Source organism: Equus asinus, chromosome X, assembly GCF_041296235.1.
Source record: "Equus asinus isolate D_3611 breed Donkey chromosome X, EquAss-T2T_v2, whole genome shotgun sequence".
Taxonomy (NCBI): Eukaryota; Metazoa; Chordata; class Mammalia; order Perissodactyla; family Equidae; genus Equus; species Equus asinus.
The window spans coordinates 130,033,082-130,054,564 of NC_091820.1; positions in this window are offsets into that span (position 1 = coordinate 130,033,082).

Below are 21,483 nucleotides of genomic sequence, written 5' to 3' on the forward strand. Positions count from 1 at the left end.
GGAAAATGGAGATAATGAAAAGAACATGCATAACAGGATGGAACCCAGAAGTTACATTGTCATACAAAGTTACAGCGTTGAGTATGAAAGAATGAAAATAAAGAAAGAAAAGGAAAGAAATTCAATAACTAGAAAAGAAAGCAAAATTAATCAAAGTTATGCAGAAATAAATGATTAATAAAGGGAAATCAGATATTAATGATTTTGTACATTGGAAAATCGCAGAGCAATTAAATACTTCCAAGAGTTTGTTGTGTGAAAAAATCAAAAAGATATGGAAAGCACTAGCTAACATAAATAGCAAAGAAGTGACAAATCACAAATACAGAAAATTATAAAGCACACAGGGAAAATAATTTTAGATATAAATAATGTATTAAGTACTACAGAATAATTTGTACATATTTTATGCAAATAAACTTAAAAATCTGGATTAAATGACTTTCTAGAAAACTTGAAATTATCAAAATTGATTCATGAAGATAAATAATGCCTAAGCAATCCACTTATCAGTATCTATGTATAAAACTGAAAATATTTTATAAAGATAAAATTTTCCCCATCATTTCCCATCCATATAAGTCACATATGAGTTTTGGAAAACAGAGAACATGCAGATAAGCCTGATGCTATTTAATCGGGTACAGAATACAGAAAAAGAATTCAAGAGTCTATGTTTTAAATAAGGTTAGCATTACACATCAAAATTTGACAAACATAACACAATGAAAACTACAAAACAATCTCATTGTGTACTCTTGATGCCAAAAGCTTAAATAAAATATTGAGTAGACCTTCCTGTAACATATTAAGAGTGTGATATCAACCACTTTTTAACTCAGTTTCCTCAGCTAAACAATGGGGAAATTAACCCCAAAGGGATTTAGTGAGGGTCAAATGAATCAATCCTTGTAAAGGGCTTGACGATTACCCCCTGGTTCATAGTAAATAAATAGATGGATACATAGATAGATAGTGGTCTAGTGGTTAAAATTTGGCGTTCTCACTGCCTGCAGCCCGGGTTCATTTTCCAGTCAGGGAATGACACCACCCATCTGTCAATTGTCATACTATGGTGGCTGCGTGTTGCTGTGATGCTGAAAGCTATGTTACCAAGATTTCAAATACCAGCAGGGTCACCAATGGTAGAGAGGTTTCAGCAGAGCTTCTGGACTAACACAGACTAGGAAGAAAGACCTGGTCACCCACTTCTGAAAAAATTGGCCATGAAAACTCTAGGAATAGTAGCGAAGCACTGTCTGATAGAGCACCGGAAGGTAAGAGGATGACGCAAAAAGACCGGGCAGGGTTCTCCCTGCTGTCCATGTGGTTCCTAGGAGTTGGAATCTGCTCAATGGCACTAACAACAAAGATAGATAGATGGATGGATGGATAAATAGATACAGATGGATAGATAGATAAAGGCAAGAAGATATACACATTTATTTAGATTTATATTTAAGATTATTTTATACATAGACACACACACGCCATACCATGTTGGTTGTCCTCTATGTTCATATGTTTCTATCTCAAAGAGGTGTTACTGTCAAAAGCACATATATCTGCAGTCAAAAATTGATTTAATGAAAACGAGTATTTTATTTGTGTCTTAAACACTGTGTTAAGGACAGAGTTCCCAGACATACTTTAAATCCTTTTTCTTTCCTTCTCTTATTCATTTCCCTCATGTCTGAATGTCATTTCCATGACTATGTTCTCAGAAAACCCAGAGAAGTGAACAAAGCTCATCCGTCCTTGAATTTTCCCTCCTTAGCACCACTCCACCTCAACACTTTGGTATTGGCTTAATCAATTGCACTTAAACCCCTTGTCTCCTCCTCTAGCCTCTGCAACCATGTTTCTCTCTTCACATTCTTAAATTTAAATAGTAAAATCCAAAAACATCCCCTTGCCAGGTGGATCATTTTTCATAGTTCCAGGGAAGGTAAGAAGGTCGAGGGGTAGAATTAGAATTTTCTTAATTCAGCAGGAGAGCAAATGTTGAAAACATTCAAGCAATAGTAACTTTTATGCTGTTGTATCCATATGAGAGCACTTGTATGCACATACCTACAGGCACACACACAGACCATACATACTGCAATAGAGACAGGCATTGTTGCATATCAGTGTAAATGGAATTACTGCCTTCTTTTCAAAGGATAAATAATATTTCATTTTTTGACTTGAAAATAATTTATTTAATTGCTTTCCTAGTATTGGATATTTAAGTTGGTTTTAGGTTTTTTAATATATTCTAGTGAATATTCTCATACACATATCTTCAAATACTTTTGCGAGTTTGTGAAAATATATGTGTGAATATATATGTGTATGCATGTGTGAGAATATATATATATATAAAATATTTTTAATATATATATATTTAGGATAAATCTCTAGAAGTAGAATTGCTAGGTCAAACAATATGTGAATTTAACATGTTGATAATACTGGCTTGATTTGTTATCACACAGAAGCACTCAAGAGTCTCCATATCTGCCTATCCTTACTCATTTTAAAATAATTTCCAATTTTATAGATGACAAATGTTATTTCATAGTTATTTTAATTCACAGTAGCTCAATCATGATTGAGATAAATCATGTATTTTCATATATTTATTATTCATTTGTATGTTTTTTTCTGTGATTTGCTTGTTCAAATTCACAGTCCATTTTCCTGTACTTTTTGATATTATTGATATGTTGTCACTTTATACACAAATAAATATAGTACTTTGTCATATGTATGCCAAATTTTTCCAGTTTGTTATTTTCCTTTTGACCTTTCTTGTAAATAAGTTTGAAAATTTTATAACATAGTTAATTGATTTTTAATGTCTTTTGGTTTTCTATCATTCTGAGAATAGTTGTAACTATGTGAAGATTATTTTTGAAAGTCATCTTTTGTCTATTTTTCTCTAGTTTTTAACTTTTTCAGGCAATATTTTCCTAGTTATTCAATTGTCCCATAACACTCATTTTATTTTAAATCCATCTTTCTCCACAGATTTGAAATGCCAAATTTATGATATCACACGGGTATTTGGGTCTATTTTTTGATCCTCTACTCTGTTGTTTCTTCCTGAACAATTATAAAGTTCTATTAATCATTAAAAATATATAAGATGTAGATATAGACACTCCTTATTAACCTTTGTTCTAATTTTCTAGCAGTACACCTCCAACTCCTGCCCCTTTTTTTCTTCACATCCTCACAAACTCCTAGACAAAAGTGACTGCAGTCATTATCTTGATTTCCTCTCCTCCAATGCATTCTTGAACGCAGTGGCTTCTGATAACTAAAATTCATTTCACAAGATCAAATCTCTTTTCCAAGTTCTAGAGTAATATGTATAGTATGATCCCAATTGTGTGTGTATGCACAGAACAGGATAAAAGTGATTAATGTATGAATGCAGGCCCACCATTGTTTCCTCATTACCTAGTACTGATACGTATTGCCTGTCTTACTTTCCATAATGTAAGATCCATAAGCCAAGGACATTGTCTTGTTCCATGCTGCATCTTTGTTTCTGAAGGATGTTTTTACTTTGCATGGGATGGCGTTAGTTCTTAATCTTATAAAATCATTGGCTTCCAATGAACAGGAATTCCATAAACCAACTGGTAGAGAAACTTTTTTCTTGATGCCAGCTCCAACAAATCTGAACATGGCAGCTTCTCCCTTCCCTGTGAAATTTTGGATCACTTTAGCTTAAGAAGGATTTCTTACATGAAAACCACAACTTTTAGGAGAAAATAAGCTGATTTTGGTAAGTGTGATACCATTTCCCTAGAATGCTGCTAGGGCTATTTGAGGGTGGGAAAACTTAACATATTCCCCAGGCCACCCTCAACCCAGGCCCTTCAATCTAGTACTACAGGGTACTTGAGTAGTGTTTTCTCACCTGACTGCATCCAGCCTGCTTTCTGAGAGCCAAATTTGCTGGGTTAGTAAATCTCCTCCTGGGAATGTATGTGCTACATTGTGCCACTCATCAGAGGGCTTAATTGCCTGTTCCTGTGAGTCTGTCAGACATAAAAACCATGTCACTGATTTTAAAGGCAAAAAGTGAATGTCTGAAGTTGTTCCATTCCTAACGGATGGGGTAGGTATGTCATCAGTGACATTACTAAAAGTCATGCCTGTGTAGGAAGCATCGAGTGTCCTACTTATAAATATAGAACCTCATTTGGGCATCCACTTACTGCTATCTCACTTTCCTTTTGAAAAAGCTTGTGGCTATTTGTTATAATCAGTCCTATGGGTCTGACGTTGGCAAGCCTAAGCCATCTGCAGGGTAGCTTAAGCTTCACAAGCAAAAAAAATCAACCAAAACAACACGATAGTTAAAAGACACTTTTAAGATCACCTACTCCACTTCCCACATTTTGCAGATAAAAAAGAATGAGAGCATGGAATGGCAATGCATTTTCCTCAACAAACCACCACATTTCCATGCCAATCTGAAGTAACTGCATGTAGATAATAGACATAAAATGAAGAAGTAATTTGTTCCAGCTGAGTGACACCAAAGAAGAAGCTTCCTTTATGAAGGCTATGTCACGTGTAAAACATGAGGAGAATGTCAGATTTGAAACGGCATCTAAAATATAATCACCCCTGGAATGGCAGAGTAAAGAATTCCGAAAATCTATTCTTCCAGGAAGGCAAGGGAAAAACTAGCAAAAATTATCAAAATAAACTCTTTGGGAATTGCAGAAATTAACAAAAGGCTTGCAATAACCCAAAAAGTGTTTACTGAAGAAAAATGGCTGAATCTTAGTAAGAACAGTGAGCTTGTGGTGTTTTAACTGTCCTATTCCCATCCGCCTCTCTCAAGCTCACAGTAGAACTGAAGCCTAACAGCCTCCAACCACAACAGTTCTTAAAATCTTCAACCTAGCAGCCAATGCAAGGGGCAGAATGTGTTTGGAACTCCCCATATTACCCAATATCTAAGGAATTGTTACTATTGGACCTGTTTAGCAGTTCCCTGGAAAAGCCCCATTCACAGTGCTTGTCTTCATTTGATCTGATTCAGAGTTCTCTCAGGTTGAAAAGTCCTATCCTCAGGGTGTTAAAGAACTTGAACTCAATGCTCCAAAGAGATTTATGCACCCCTATGTTCATTGCAGCATTATTCATAATGGTCAAGGTGTGGAAGCAAACCAAGTGTCCGTCTACGGATGAATGGATAAAGATGATATGCTGTATATATACAATGGAATACTACTCAGTCATAAAAAAGAGACAAAATCGTCCCATTTGCAACAACATGGAAGGACGCTGAGGGTATGATGTTAACCAAACTAAACCAGACAGAGAAAGAAAAATACTGCACGATTTCACTCATATATGGAAGATGAGCAAACACATGGATAAAGAGAATAGATTAGTGGTTACCAGAGGGGACAGGGCTTGGGGGTAGGCAAAAGGGGTAAAGGGACACACATGTATAGTGACAGATAAAAATTAGACTACTCTGGGGCCAGCCCAGTGGCACAGCGGTTAAGTGTGCACATTCTGCTTTGGGGGCCTGGGGTGTGCTGGTTAGGATCCCGGGTGGAGACATGGCACCGCTCATCAAGCCATGCTGTGGCAGGCGTCCCATATATAAAGTAGAGGAAGATGGGCACAGATGTTAGCTCAGGGCTAGTCTTCCTCAGCAAAAAGAGGAGGATTGACAGATGTTAGCTAAGGGCTGATCATCCTCCAAAAAAAAAAAAATTAGACCACTCATGGTGAGCATGATGCAGTTTATACAGAACTAGATAAATAAAAATGTACACCTGAAATTACACAATATCATAAACCATTATGATATCAATAAAATAATTGCAGAATACCCGAACCAGCAGCAGTTGATTAATACTGAAGCTATATAATTTAGTGATATCAGTTAGGACAAACAAGAGATTGGCCATAAGTTAAAACAAATACTTGGAAATGAGATATCCACAGAGGGCTTTGAAAAGCTACGTATTTTTCTAAGTATCTAGAAGTCAACGTACATGTATAGTGCTGTGCGAGTGTCCAGAGAATATCTGCAAAGATTCAGGCTTTCACTTCAGGCATGTCCTTGCGTTCTACACAAGTAGGAAGTGAAATCTAAGACAGAATTGTCAACTGCCTGCCTGAGAGTTGAAGGCGTACCTAAGCACACATATAGAGACCCTTGAAAAAATCAGGGAGAAATATTGGTTCAGGCATTTAAGGAAACCTCTATTCAATCATTGTCTGCTTCATTCGCTTGGAGTACCAGAGAACCAAACTGCAAAGGCAGGGGAAAGATATTAGATCAGTATAGCAGATACACACTCAATGAAAGATGCTGAGGTCAGGAATCAGACTGAAATCTGTATGTACAGATTATTTTTTTGATATACGGCATTTCATTTTTAAAGTCACTAAAGGTGGCTTATATTGCTATTGGATGCAGTTTTTCTTCTCAGTGACTTGGATGCCATGGATCGGTAAAGAATTGGAATGTAAATACACCTCTAGAGGGCAATCTACACAGTGGCCAACACAAAAGGAAGTCTTACTCTTTCAGTGGCCTCATATTTTTCTAGAGTTCCATTCTTCACAGGAATCACCATGGAAGTCAAGGCACTACCACCAAACTGAAAGCAGTAGGTGAGTGTTATGCTTGGCACAATTTGCTGCAACTGCAATTATTTCATTGAATCTCCATTCTATACAAATTTACCAAACCCTATGCTATCAGTTTTCAAGTATATAGGAAAAGAGGATGATTACCTGACTTCATCAGCATGCAAAATCCAAGCCCTTGTTCAGTTTAATTGATCTTTTATACCTCCCCAGAGAACAGAGAGAGGTACACAATTAAGGGCCTGGTATGTTAATTTTCCAGAGAAAAAGGGTGTTTTCCCCAATATTAACTCATTTCTCCATGAGGGAAAAGAAAATTACTAGAAACTTTTAGGATACAGATCACCATTTTAAAACTTAAGAAAAATTTTAGAAATGAAGAAAAAAATAACACCTATATGCTTTTCATTAAATTAATGCACTCACAACATTGTCACCTCTCTCTGTGTCCCTCTGTCTCTCTCTCTCTCTCTCTCTCACACACACACAATTAACTAACCTTCAAGAACTACATAAAAAGGTTAGAAGAAAACTATTTTGTATGCCAAGATTCTTATCCTTCCTTGTGGAAAATTCTCCCCCAAATCCCATGCACCTCCATTTAAACCAGGAGGTTTTGGTGAAAGCTGTTTTCATATTCCTTTCTTGTCAGTCATGTTTGTTTGGCTTTGCAAAGTTGACTAAAGGTGGGGAAATGTTAATACTGACTCCACAACTACACATCATTGATCCAGAGTTAGGAACATGATTGGAGCTTAGCCAAACAGAATCATAACTTGATTTTTTTTCAAAATGCTATAGAGGAAAAATGATGCAGTTCCCTTCTGAGCATGATGCAGAAATATGAAGCATGAGAACCGCTAGTGAACGTGTCTTCTACAGTGTGGAGAAAATCAGGATGACTGAATAAAACCAACACAGACAAGTAGAGGTGAGAGACAGAGAATCCAGGTGATACTGGATTTTGTTGCTCCAGTTGTCCTCGAGGCCATTTGAATCACTGCGAAGTCCATGGTTACATGAGCCTTAGAATAAATTCTCCTGCTTGCTTCAGCTGATTAGAAATAAGTTTCTGGCATTAGTGACCAAAAAAATTCTGACTAATATGAAAGGAAATTTAACCATAGCCAAACTAGACAAAGATCAAGGAAAGCATTAGATAAAGAGGACTTGGAAAGAAGATAATATGTTACCTCGACTTTGAAGATAAGTAGATCATCACCTGTCAGATAAGAAAGGAAAACAGTATTGTAGTCAGAATGACATCAGTAGCCAAGATAGATGGAAGGAGGACCAGGTCTGCTCAGTTTTGTGAGACAGTGGCAGGAAAGTCCAGAATAAAATTAGAGTACATCTCAGGGGAGAAATCTGGCCTGCAGATATGACTATAACAGTTAAAACATCTAGTTGTTATTTGAGGCCATGAGAGAGAAGAGATCAACCAAGGAGAGAGTGAAATATGAAAAAGAGAGGCTTCTGACACAACACTGGGGAGCACCACATGTAACAGACGAGGATATTGAAGGGAGCTGGCAAAGGAGCTAAGAAGAAAAGATCAAAAATGGTAGAGGCCAGCCCTGTGGCGCAGCAGTTAAGTGCACATGTTCAGCTTCGGCAGCCCAGGGTTGGCCGGTTCAGATCCTGGGTGCGGACATGGCACTGTGCGGCAAGCCATGCTGTGGCAGGTGTCCCACATATAAAGTAGAGGAAGATGGGCATGGATGTTAGCTCAGGGCCAGTCTTCCTCAGAAAAAAGAGGAGGATTGGTAGCAGTTAGCTCAGGGCTAATCTTCCAAAGAAAAAAAAGAAAAATGGTAGGATTAGGGCCGGCCCTGTGGCTGAGTGGTTACGTTCATGTGCTCCACTTTGGCAGCCTGGGGTTTCGCTGGTTCAGAGCCTTGGCACGGACACGGCACCACTCGTCAGGCCACGCTGAGGCGGCGTCCCACATACCACAATTAGAAGGACCCACAACTAAAATATATACAGCTATGTACTGGGGGGATTTGGGAAGAAAAAAGCAGAAAAAAAATGGTAGGATAATCAAAAAAGAATAGTATCTTAGAAGCCAAGCGAGAAAAAAGCACTAAATATGTTACAGGATAGAGAATTAACATAAGAAATAAATGATGAAGGCAGGGAGATGTTAGAACACGTTGTGCTGATCTATGCAAGAGAAAATAAGGATGGTGGTTGTAGGTATGTATAGGACAGTGGATATTAGGTAAATATTTAAGAGTTAATATTGTCAGGACTTAGCAATTATTGGCTGTAAAAAGTCAGAAAGAGGAAGAGGTCATGGATGCTGCTCAGATTTCTGTGTAGATAATTAGCGTCATTCACTAAGCCAAGAAATATAGATGGAGGAGCTGTTTGGTAGTGGCAGTAAGTTCAGTTTTGAATATGTTGATTTTTAAGTCCCTATTCTATGTTAAAGTACATATCTCAAGTAGACAGTTGAATATACAGTTTTGGAGCTCAGAGAAAAGATCTGTGCTAGAGATACAATGTTGTGAGTCATCTACTTATATTTGAACTCTGGGAGTATATGAGATTGCCTAAGGCAAAAGTGAGAAGTGAAGAGGGACATAGAGAGATCCATGAGGAACTCCAAAATTTAAGGGCCAGCTAGAAGATAATGAGTCTGAAAAGGATAATTTAAAAACAGCAGCTATAGAGGTGGGAGGAGAACCAGAATGAGGTGGTTTCTCAGAATCCAAAGGAGTGGTCATAAGAGGATCGTCAAATCTGTCATATGTAATAGAATGTCTAGTGAAAGACTGAAACTATTAATTGGACAAATATGGAGGTCATTGGCAACTGTAGAATAAGACATTTTGTGGAAATATTATTGGTGGAGAAATAGAAGGTGACTACAGTAGATTAAGAAGATCATAAGGTAACGAAAACAGCAAATATAAGCAACTCTTGAGAAGTTTGCCTCTAAAAGGAAGGAGAAACATGAAGAATTGGTTGAAGGGGGAAAATTTCAGTGCAATTGTGAAAGTACATATCTATTTTTTAATATACTTTCTTATTGACATCGGTGTGAAGCTTGGGCCAGATCATCAAGTGTTTTAAATGCCATCCTAAGTAGTCTGGAATTTTTTCCTCTAGGCAATGTGGGACCATTGGGAGTGACATGAACAGATCTAGAGAGTAAAAGGGTTTTTAAGGAGAAGAGTAACAAAAAGAGACAGACTAGGTGTCTATTATAACAGTCCAGGTGAGAGAGAATGTCAAAAATAAGGCAGTAGTAGTGTATTTAAGGATATTAATGAGATATAATTAACAGGGTATGGATGTAAGACTGAGGAAAATAAGAAGCATGACTCATTAATCCTGAGCGAATGGGTCAATCGTGGTGTCACTTAGAAACTGGGAAGACAGCAGGGGCAAGTTTCTGGGTGAGGTAATGATTGGATTTGAATATACTGTACTTGTGAAATCCCCAAGTGGAAATGTGTGTAAATGTATGGGAGATGGGGAGAGAGGATCAGATTCAAGAATAACTGCATTTAAGGTGTTTCATTGCATAGAGGCCTGGTGTAAACGCTCTGTCTCATATAAAGAAACATTTTTTCTTTGAAGCTATATTTATGATTTCATTTTCCTAAATTGAATATATATAATCACTAAATGTACAGTTTCATTAGTTGAAAAGGTTTTTCATCTCTAGGAAACTATGTGTATCAAGAGTTCTACAAAATAGTTGTGTAATTCAATAAAATCCCAGAGGATACTTCAGGGGAGAAATAACCACCAAAGGAACCAACACCTCTGGACTAACAACTCTAAATGGTATTTTTTTGTTGTCACTGAAAAATAAACGATTCTTTTGCTTGGTTTATTATTAATAATGTCTCTCTCATATATGCTTGAAAATTACCCAGCAAGATATATAATCATCTTGAATATGCAGTACCCTACGTTTATCTTGGTGGGTTGAGGTCAGTTGCCTTTATGGAGCACTGCAATATGCAAACCTTTCAAATCAACTTTAACTGGTTTTATTTCGAAGGGGGAGCCTGTTAACACTTTAAATGAAATCAGGGAAAATATTATATTAGATTTGCTTACTGAGTCAGAGTGACATATAAGTCTGTATATGCATTCTATTCTCACTGCTGCCTCCAAAGTTAAGGGACTCACCTTGAAAACGTTATTCTTTGCATACACTCTGCCAAATTTTGATCCCTGGCACAGACACAGTTTAATAGATACTCATTATCCCCAGTGATATTGTAGGTGTGGAACTCACCTAAGCTAAAAACAAAATGTTTTTTAAGTTTCTTAGTTATTTTACTCTAAAGATATTTGCTCTGAAATATATCATGTTATCGAAATATTTCACTGTAGTTGTGGTTCATTAACTCCAGGCAATAATTTATACATTATGAGAAAGACGGTGACATTTAACAACGTAGATTGAGACTAACTGGAAATGCAAGTCTATGGATGCCAAGCAAACTGTCTCCATGTGTGACCTTGAGCAAGTTATTGAACCTTTCCAAGCCACAAACTCTCTCTATGCAATGCAAACCTGGAGTTACTTAGAAACATGCAGATAAATAACTGCATTCAGGAAATTTTACCTTATGTACCTACTCTGGGTTAAGTTAACTCTCATCACTAGTTGGAGGAACTCTATTACTAGCCTTACTACGTTATTTTTAAAGGTTCTGTTCATAGGCCTGTATCACGAGGCTTTTACCATGTACTATTCATCTGTTCATCATCCACACATAGCAAAGGGCGAGGAGCCCTGGAAAGTGCTCAGTAAACTTTATTACACTGAAGTGAATATTTTGCCATTTTCATCCCAATTTTGTAACTGGTGTAGGATTAACCACTTGTCTTTGCAACTTCAGTAACAAAGAAGATGTATCATAATGTATCCATTTTAGACATCAACTGCTGTAAAAGGTCAGAGGAGTTCTCATGCCAGGTAGATTTTGTTGTTGAATTATAAAATGTCGAATTTAATTTGCAATTTAAAGACCCTGTTATGGTTGATATTCATTCTGGCTGATTATATAGTTAAAGCCATACTGTGCATAATGACTTTGGTTTCTGATATAAAATCTATGAAGGATATAAGTGATAGGAAGGGGCAGTTGGAGCCTTTCAGCCTCAAGACAATGAGAAACTCATTCAAACCCAATCTTAGTGTAGATGAGTTAGCAACTGAAGGATGTTTTTCATAAAAATAAGTAAAAATGTATTTCCTTAAGTCAAGTAAAAGTGGGAAAACTTCAAAAATATGTACATGCCCTAGAGAAGTTTTGCAGAAATGAACACAGACCGTTGATAGATCATGTTGAAATGGGAAAAAAAGATCAATTATTCAAATTAATTTCAAGTCAATAATTCAGCAAGAATACATTGTGAGTATGGCGGAGTCCTTGGTTCTCTGTGAGCAATGCAAAGCTATAGCAGATTCAGTACCCAACCTCACAATGTTGATTACCTTTGGAAATAAAAGTAAAAATTCAGACTATTACAATGCCATTCAGACTATAAGGGATGCTAGAGCTGAGTCTCAAAGTGCTATAGGAACACAGATAGCAGGAGAAATTCATTTGACCAAGGATTGATGAAAGGACTGACAAAGAAAAAACATTTAAACTAGACATTCTTCTAGGACAGATAGTATTTTGACAAGACATGAGGAAGAATGGTAAAAAGCAATGGCTCAAAAGCGGAAAGAAGCACATTGGATAATTGTAAGCAATCGACTCAAGTCGTTCTGAAGCATAGTGTACTGGATATATTTTATGTTTATTGTTTTGGCTTGACAGCATCTTTTATCTCTTTCTTCTAGAAATGGTACCCCCAATATCTTTTGGAGTTGATATTTTACTTCTGTTCCTTTAGTTCTGTTGGAACTGATCTAACTCCAGTGGTGGAACACCAGACCCAGACCTGGCTAATTGATCCACAGAACCCCTTTAGCTACAGTGACTAGTTCATAAGTGATGCGACTTCAGCTAGTCCAATTACAGTGAATCCTGGCACTTGTACAGAATTTACTGGGATGAGATATACTCTGTTATCCAATGTACTTGAATTTGGGAATTCATGAACATGAAGATTCTGTAGGTCACCATGTGGAGCCTGATAATGAAGGCAACATAGGTGATGGCAGAGCTAAGAGTAGAGATAAATCAAGCCAGTATAATATTGTTTGGGCTCCTAGTTCAGGTCTATCTTAGGACTTTTTTACATCACTTAACAAATTATCCTTTTTCAAAACATGTTTGTGTTAGATTTTCTGTCATTTGTATCCAAGGGGTCCTGTCTAATATTCAAAAGCAAGAAGATGAATAAGAGAAGAAACACCTGGAAAATTAGGGTATAACTTGCATCAGATACTTGCCATGTCTGTCTCTTTTTTATCCTCCCCCCACTTGCCCCACACAGGTTGCTTTCTTGAAGATTCAAACACTGCCAATGTGCCAGTAAGCAAGGTATGAAACTGTAAGTATGCATACAGGGCCTCAGCAGCTCATTGGTCTCCTGGTGGCCCTCCTCATTTTTCCCATCTTTGCAACAACCAATTAACAAGCAACCCTTCTCCTGGATTCCAAGTGCCCTACTAATTTATTTTGAAAAGTTGCAGAGCTGACGTCACAACCATGTAGAATATCTGCAGGATATGATTTAAAAGAACAGATTTGAGTACAATTTTCTATCTTAGAAAACTGTACCATTTTATATACAGAAGTATAAGAAGTATACTACATTGCTAAAAATAGGTTGTCCTCAGTTATGTTCCAAAAAATATGAAAGGTCTTCAGAAGAAAGATAGTGTTGATGGAAATGATGAAAAGTTCCTTTTAGCAGAGGATTGCAAGAGGCTTTAAAATGTTAACAATAATCCTCACTGATTTTATAACATTGCATTTGTTACTTCTCAAAACATTCACTGAATGCCTACTGTGCTAGCTGTTTGGCTGACATAGATGAAACTGTTCTTCCAGCCCTCAAGGAACTCAGAGTTCTAGTAGGATAGATAAGACCATCTTTCCTTCCTTATTCATTCAGCCAAAATACCTCCTACATGCCAGACGCTACTAGGTACCGTGGACTGAACAAGAGAAAATGCTAAAGGCAGAAATCTGGCATGAATTGGGAAGGCTATGCATTGACAAAACGCCAGGCAAAGAGCTGAGTGAAGTGATAGATTCATTGGTAAATGGTAGCCAAAATGCAGGCAAATTGGATGATGCCAGTTCCAGAAGGAAGAGGCTCCACGCTGGTTGGGGTTGTTGTTCTCTAATGAACAGTAACTCTAACAAAGATTTTTCTTTTTAACTTCTTATTTTGAAATGGTTATAGATTCACAGGAAGGTGCAAAGATGATAGAGAGAGGTTCCCTGTATCCTTCACCCAGTTGCCCTCAATAGCTACATCTTATACATAATATAGTATGAAAACCTGGAAATTGACATTGATACAACGTGTGAGTACAATTCTATGTCATTTGATCACATATGTAGACTGGTGAAGCCATCACCTCCATCAGGATACAGAACTATTCCATCACCACAAACATCTCCCTCGTGCTACACTTTTATAGTCATAATCACTTTCCTGTCCCTGTCCACCCTCTCTAACCTCTAGCAATGACTAGGATTTTTTGCTATCTCTGTCGTTTCTGAAAAGGAGATTTTAAACACTTTTTTTGGAAATGATGCTCTTCAAATCCAGTCGTGAATCCATTTGTCCACAAAACTGTCAGAAATCCGGAGGTCTCCAGATGAGCACACTGCCCCAGATTTCTAACTATGAAGGAAGGTAGCAGAGCATGAGCTTCCAGGGTGTAGCTACCATGCAATTTAACAACAGAAACAACAGAAAGGACTCCAGTGGAGTCAATGTTTTGTGTTAGCAGCGTTATTTAACATGTGATCTTTGATCATTATTCAATACAGCTTAAGACTATTGGCAATATGTTTTAATATTGAGTTTATTTTAAAAAATAGATGTGGAGTAATTATCTCGGTATCCATTATTAATTAGTGTCTGGAGAGAAGTTACTTCATCCTCAGAGTTAGTATCAAGTAAGAAAACATCTGGTGACAAAGCCAGTAAAAGTAGACAAAAGTAAGTAGAGATCTAGTAAAAAGTCTGGGAAGAGCAGATTTGCCAGTTCAACTTACCAAAAGGGATATCTTTCACATGGTGAAGTGCCACTTTTGGGAACACCATCAATGGATCAATGTATGTTTGTATTTTACATGATATTCTCCATGGTCAGTGGTCTGGGTCACACTGTATGTATTATACATGCACTCACAGGTAGAAACTCACAGGTTTTTAGTAAGTTAGAATAAAGTTTGGGCTATTTCTCAAAGCAAAATAGGTTAATCTTCAGGATACAGTTCTCCTAAGGAAAATCATTGTCTTGGACATCTGCTGAGTAACTAATATAATCATTTGTGTATGTAGAAAGATGGGCTATATAGAGGACATCTTTCTGTGCCAGAAAAAGCACATGCTAAACATAAAAGAAATCATTATGAACTGGATTAATAGATGTACAGAAAAAGAGGATGAGAATCTGCCACTGGTAAGATTTGGCAACAGGTGCAGGATATTCAAACCCTAATTTCTCATGAATGAGGAATGAACATCTGTTCAGAAAATCAATGGAAGAGAATATTCAGATCTCTACTAAATACACTTGCAAAGACAGGAGCCGTGGGACCATAACCAAGACATTTTTTCTGTATTAATTTATGTGCTAGTTAATGCTTCACTAACTCTGCATTGAGCAGTATTCTGCAGCAAAAGTCACAATTCTGGTTGTGCATTCTGATCACCATTGGAGCTTATTCAAAATGCTGATACCTATTTTGCATCCCAGGAGTAGTGAAGTAGACAATTCAGGAGTGATGTTCTAGACTACGTATTGTTGCAAAGCTCCTCCAATGATTCCAATGTGTGATCAAGTTTGGAAACCACTGCTCTAAATGCTACTCAGTAGAATATGCCCAGAGCTAAATTTACCATTGCACTCCTTTATTCTCAGTCCACTAGCTATCAAATCCGTTCCACCTTCTATATATGTATTTCTTTTCCATGTCCTTTTCAAAGCCCTGCTGCTACTGCCTTAGTTCTAAGCATATGAAGTTGGACCACAGCAGTAATTAAATAAATTTTCTCCCTAGCTTCAGTCTTGCACATCTCCAATCTATCCTCCACAACTTCAAAGTGCATCAGTACGTTACATTTACAACATCCATCCATCAATGGATGGGCTTCACAAGAGCCTTGTTTGAAGGACAATATACAGCATCAATTCTGCCTTTGATGATAGACATTATTTTAGAAATTCTGGAATGGAAAAGAAGCAGGTGTGGTGAGGCAGCTGGTAGAGAAGAACATAGTGTGTTGTGGGAAAAAAGTCAGGAGTGAAGAATAAATATGTCAAATTGGGTACTTGATTTTATGTCTACATTCTTCAAGAAATATTTATTTTCTTGTAATGTGTGATGTTAGGATTATATTGAAATCTGACTTGTCATGTCCCCTACTGAAATTGCTTTACTAACCACACCCTCCTTTTGCCCTTGTTATAAATTCTAGCTCTTTGTATGATACTTTATGTACTGTATTATCTGTTCCCTGCCTGCCTCCTATCCCTCATTTTACCTGACTTATGATTTATGCTTCAGTAACATTGAGCTTCTTAAAGTTGCATCAATATACCTTGTTGTTGTATACTCTCTGCCTTGGCATGTTTCTTCTGTTCAAACCACTCCTATTCTTCCTTCAAATTTTCAATTCAGATGCCATCCCCTCTGAGGGACTGCCCCTAAATACCCTAACTCTATTCATGCTTAAGCATTTATTCTTCCGTTTCTTCTGTACTTTGTAGACACTCCTACTCTGAGCTTAATTGTTAAACTTTAGTTATTTGTTTATATGCCTATATCCCAACTATATGACCAGTTCCTTGAAGCTATGGCCTACTTTATTTTTCCATATCCTTAAACATTTTTGAAACATTAATTAAAATTTAATTGCTGCCAAATATTTCATATTTTATACGACTATTCCCCAGTTTCTGAGATTTTAGGATTCTTCCTCTTTTCTCTTTTATAAATAATGCCACAAAGTACATCTCCATATATAATGTTTGATTGTTTTAGTGTATAGTTCTTGTGACAGCATTTCTAGAGTTTGGATTAAATCATCCATAAATATAGACTATAAGACCTTTGGATTCAGATTTTCAAAGAGCTCTAAAGAAACATCACAAATTTGGAACTCCCATCAGCTGTGTCATGTCTCCTCGCATTCAATGGTTTTCATAGATCCTTTTCTCTTTTCTCTTGACACATTAATCCTTGGTAAAATATAGTTCCATATCTCTAAATACAATTTACTTATAAATGTACATATTGTATATATCTCTGTATATATACAAATTTACTCATAAATTTATAAGTGTACACATAAATTTGTATCTCTGAAAGGCCCTGACTTTCCTGTAGAAGTCCAGACTCACATGCACAATTGCGTATATGACATCTCCACATAGTTCATCAAAATTTATCTCAATTTTAATAAAATCAAAAAGAACTGTTTATTCTCCTGTCAACAAACTTGTCCATTGTTCTCCATCTCAGTAAATGACATCTCCCCACACTATACATTGCAAAATCTAGGATTTATCCTTAAATTTTCTTTTATTTCCTGAGATTACTATAGGCAATTCCCACTGCATGCTATGAATGTTACCTCCAAAATCTATCCGCAAATATGCTGACTGATCTCCATCTTCCCTGCTACCATTGTGGTCTCAGTCATCATCTTCTCTCACTAGGACCATTACAAAGATTCCTAACTGGCCTCCTTGACTCCAATCTTGTTCCTTCCTATAAACAATTCTCCAAAAAGCATTCAGAATAGTCTTTTTGAAAATTCAACTCAGATGATATCACTTCCCATCTTAAAATCCTCAAAGGATATCTCACAACACTTCAAATAAAATCTACTTCTTACCCTATCTTACAAGCCAAGATAATCTGGTCATGCTAACTTTCCAGGTAACTTTCCTTCTTGCTGGAGTTTTCTTCTACCTTTATATGATTTACTTGTTATTCAGATCCCCAATTAAATACCATCTCTTCAGAGGCTGTCCCTAACCAACCAATGTTAAGAAGGCATCCAGTTATACTGATATCTTATTTATTTTTTTTAGTCTAAGCCCTCTCCACTGAAAGTAATTTTCATGGAATCATGACTCCTACATGCCTTGCTCAATAATGCATTCCCAAAATGTCAAAATGTACCTAACGCATAGTAGTTGTCTGTTAAATTTTTTGGTTAAATGTGTTTTTAGTTAACTTTACCCAATTGGATGAAAGATATCTCACGGCTTTACTTTGCATTACTTTGTTTTCTAACAGGACTGGAGACTTTTCATATATGTAGTGGCCATTTATGGTTCTGGCATTATTCTATCCCTATAGTGAAATAAATGCTTCATGTCCTTGCTTTTTTCTCTTCTAGGTCACCTGTGCTTTTATTTAAAAGACTTATTAAATGTTAGAAACATGTCCCATTTGCCAAATACATTGCACATATTTTACTAGTTTGTTGTTTACCTTTAATTTTATTGATTTTTGGCACATTAATTATTTATTCCTTATGTAATCAAACATATTGGTCTTTTCCTTTGCCACTTATTCTATATTATATTCAAAATTATACTTCATATTACATTTAAAAATTCCAGAGAGGTGATCAATAGACACTAACATCTTTTTTCAGTTTTAAAAATGGTCTGATTTTCTACATTGAATTATTTGATCTACTTGATTTTGCTATAAAGTACAAGAAAATAATCTATATTTATGGTTTCAAATAGTGCGTTTGATTAGTTATTGAATAGTCATTAATTCTCTATTATTTTTAATATATTTCTCATAAACAGTTTATGTACACCTGTGGGTGTGTGTATAGTAATAGTAATGGTGGTACTGGTGGTTATAGTAGTAGTAATAGTGATGTGCATGGACTCTGGAGTTAGTAAACTGGATTGTATTACTAGGTCAACTATGTAGCTGTGAACATGTTCCCTAAATTCTTTTGTCTTAGTTCCTTGTATAAAAAATTGCTAATAATAACAATAGTACTGGATCACAATGTTGCATGTGGATTGAAAGAGAGAGAACATGTAGTAGAAGCTGCTGGCTGCCCAACAAAAATCCACCTTCCTCTTCTTCAAGCACACATTCAGATTACTTTTTCCCAGCTTCCAGTCCAGTTAGGCTTGGCCATGGGACTAAGCCGACTGCAGAGAAATAAAAGTGGAAGTGATATAAGAAACTTCCAGATCTGGCCTAAATAAACCTCTCAATGCTCTTTCTGCCTCTGGCTAATTGTGTTGGTGGTAACCATGGGAACCTTGGAAGCCACTTATATCATAATTTCGAAAAGGCAGAACCTCTGGCAACCCAGGGACACTAAATGACATATACAGCCTAGAGCAACTACTAAATTGGAATCTATACTCAAGACTATTATATAAACAAGATACAAACTATTCTTTCGAGCTGTTGTATGCCTGGGTCTATTTGTTACCATAGCCTAACTAACTGTAATATCACATATAAATTTGTGAGCAGAGAAACTCATTAGATCATCCTAACACACTAACCAGTATAGAAACATAGCCAGATAAAGAATATACAAATGCAGATAAATAAGAAGCATCAAATAGTAGTTGCTTGTCCATATATTCTGTTTCATGACTCTGTCGTTTCTTGTACCAACATCACAACATTTTGAATACTGTAAACTATACTATATTCCTTAATATCTTGTAGACTGAGAGCCACTTTATTACTTTTGTTTCTGTAAATATCTTGAGTTATTTTTCCAAATGGATTTTAGAATCATTTTGTCAGATTAAAAGAATTACAGGGAATTTTCAATTAGATAGTTACCAATGAATTTAATTGAGGATAAGTAATACATTTACTTTATTCATTTTCCCAGTGTAATAAGCTGTTTATATCCTCTTATGTGCTTCTTTTAAAAAAGAAATAAATGTGTGCTCTTATTAAGTTCATTTCTAATGTTTTTGTAATTATTATGAATAAGATTATTTTCTCATATGTTCTACAAGACTATTGCCCATATAGAATTACCAATCTCTCTCTCTCTCCGTATGTAGGTAGTTGTGCATCTGTGTATATAAGTGTATGTATACATGTGATACATATGTATATATATCATATGTGTAGAAGCTGCTAGCTGTCCATCAAAATACACCTTCCCCTTCTTCAAGCCCACAGTTAGATTGCATTTTCCTAGCTGCCCATCGAGTTAGGCATGGCCATGGGACTAAGTTGTCTCCAGAGGAATAAAAGTGGAAGTAATATATATAATATATATAATATATAAATATATATCTCCCAAACATATATACATATATCCAAAACAGGTAAAGATATATATACAAGGTTCCACTCTGCTGTACCCAGAGTTGCCAGGAGTCAGAATCTAACAAAAATAGATATAGATATAGATATAGATATAGCTATCTATGTTTTTCAACATAACTGTATGTGTGCGTGTGTGTGTTTGGGTATGACAGGACCACTTTACTAAGCTTTAATTATTTCTATTAATTTTTACAGTATTATAATTTTTAGGTAGTTAGCTTAGCTTCACTAAATAGTTATATGATCAATAATAATTCATCTCTTCTTTTCCTTTATTTCTATGTTCCATTTTTCTGCAATGACTAAAATCTATATAACACTAAATATTAGAATTGACAGAAGATATTGTTATATTGAACCCATGCTTCCAGTATGACTCTGGCTTTTTAAAAGCCGTATTTTCTTTTTTTGAGGAAGATTAACTCTGAGCTAACATCTGCCACCAATCCTCGTCTTTTTGCTGAGGGGGATTGGCCCTGAGCTAACATCCATGCCCATCTTCCTCTACTTTATATGTGGGATGCCTGCCACAGCATGGCTTGCCAAGTGGTGCATAGGGCTGCACCCGGGATCTGAACTGGCGAACCCCAGGCCGCCAAAGCAGAATGTGCAAACTTAACTGCTGCACCACTGGGCTGGCCCAAAAGCCACATATTTTTAATCTTATTAGTAATCTATTTATGTTTTCTATTTAGAATTCTACTCTAAGAGTGGTCTTTACTTTTAGTTTTTTATGCATATTTAAAAAAATTGATATCAAGCTTGTATTATCGTTTTAAAACAAATTGAGAAATTTTATGCATTTTTCATGATTTCAAACATTTTATAGAGCAAAGCACGAATGAATCATACATAGAACTGCCAACTCTAAAAACTTTGGTTTAAGCTTTTTATGGTTTTAAACTTTCTTTCATAGTTATTGATGTATTAGTATTTTCTACATTTTGAGAACTTTTAGTCCCTTATATATTTTGAGAAAATTATCCATTTCAATTGGATTTTATAATTTGTAAGCATATAATTGAACACAGCATTCTCTTCCTCTCTCTCTCTATTTTTATTTATGTGGCTATATGCCATAAAAACTAATTTCCACATATTTTATGTCTTTTTTCTTTATCATTATACTCAGTATATCTTTTTTACTTTACTGTCCTTCACTCGAATTGTCTTGATTATTCATTCACTAAATTTTTAATTATTTCTATCTGTTTTTGTACATTATATTTACTTCTTCAAAATTTTTGAGGAAATGGTTTGAAGAAGACTAGTTTCTTTTCTCTACTTCTCTAGCTTGTAAACAATTGAGAAACATTGCAAGAATACATATAAGGATGGAGTTGCAATATAGCAACTTGAATGCAGTTATAGGTGTATTGGACAGTGTATCAGA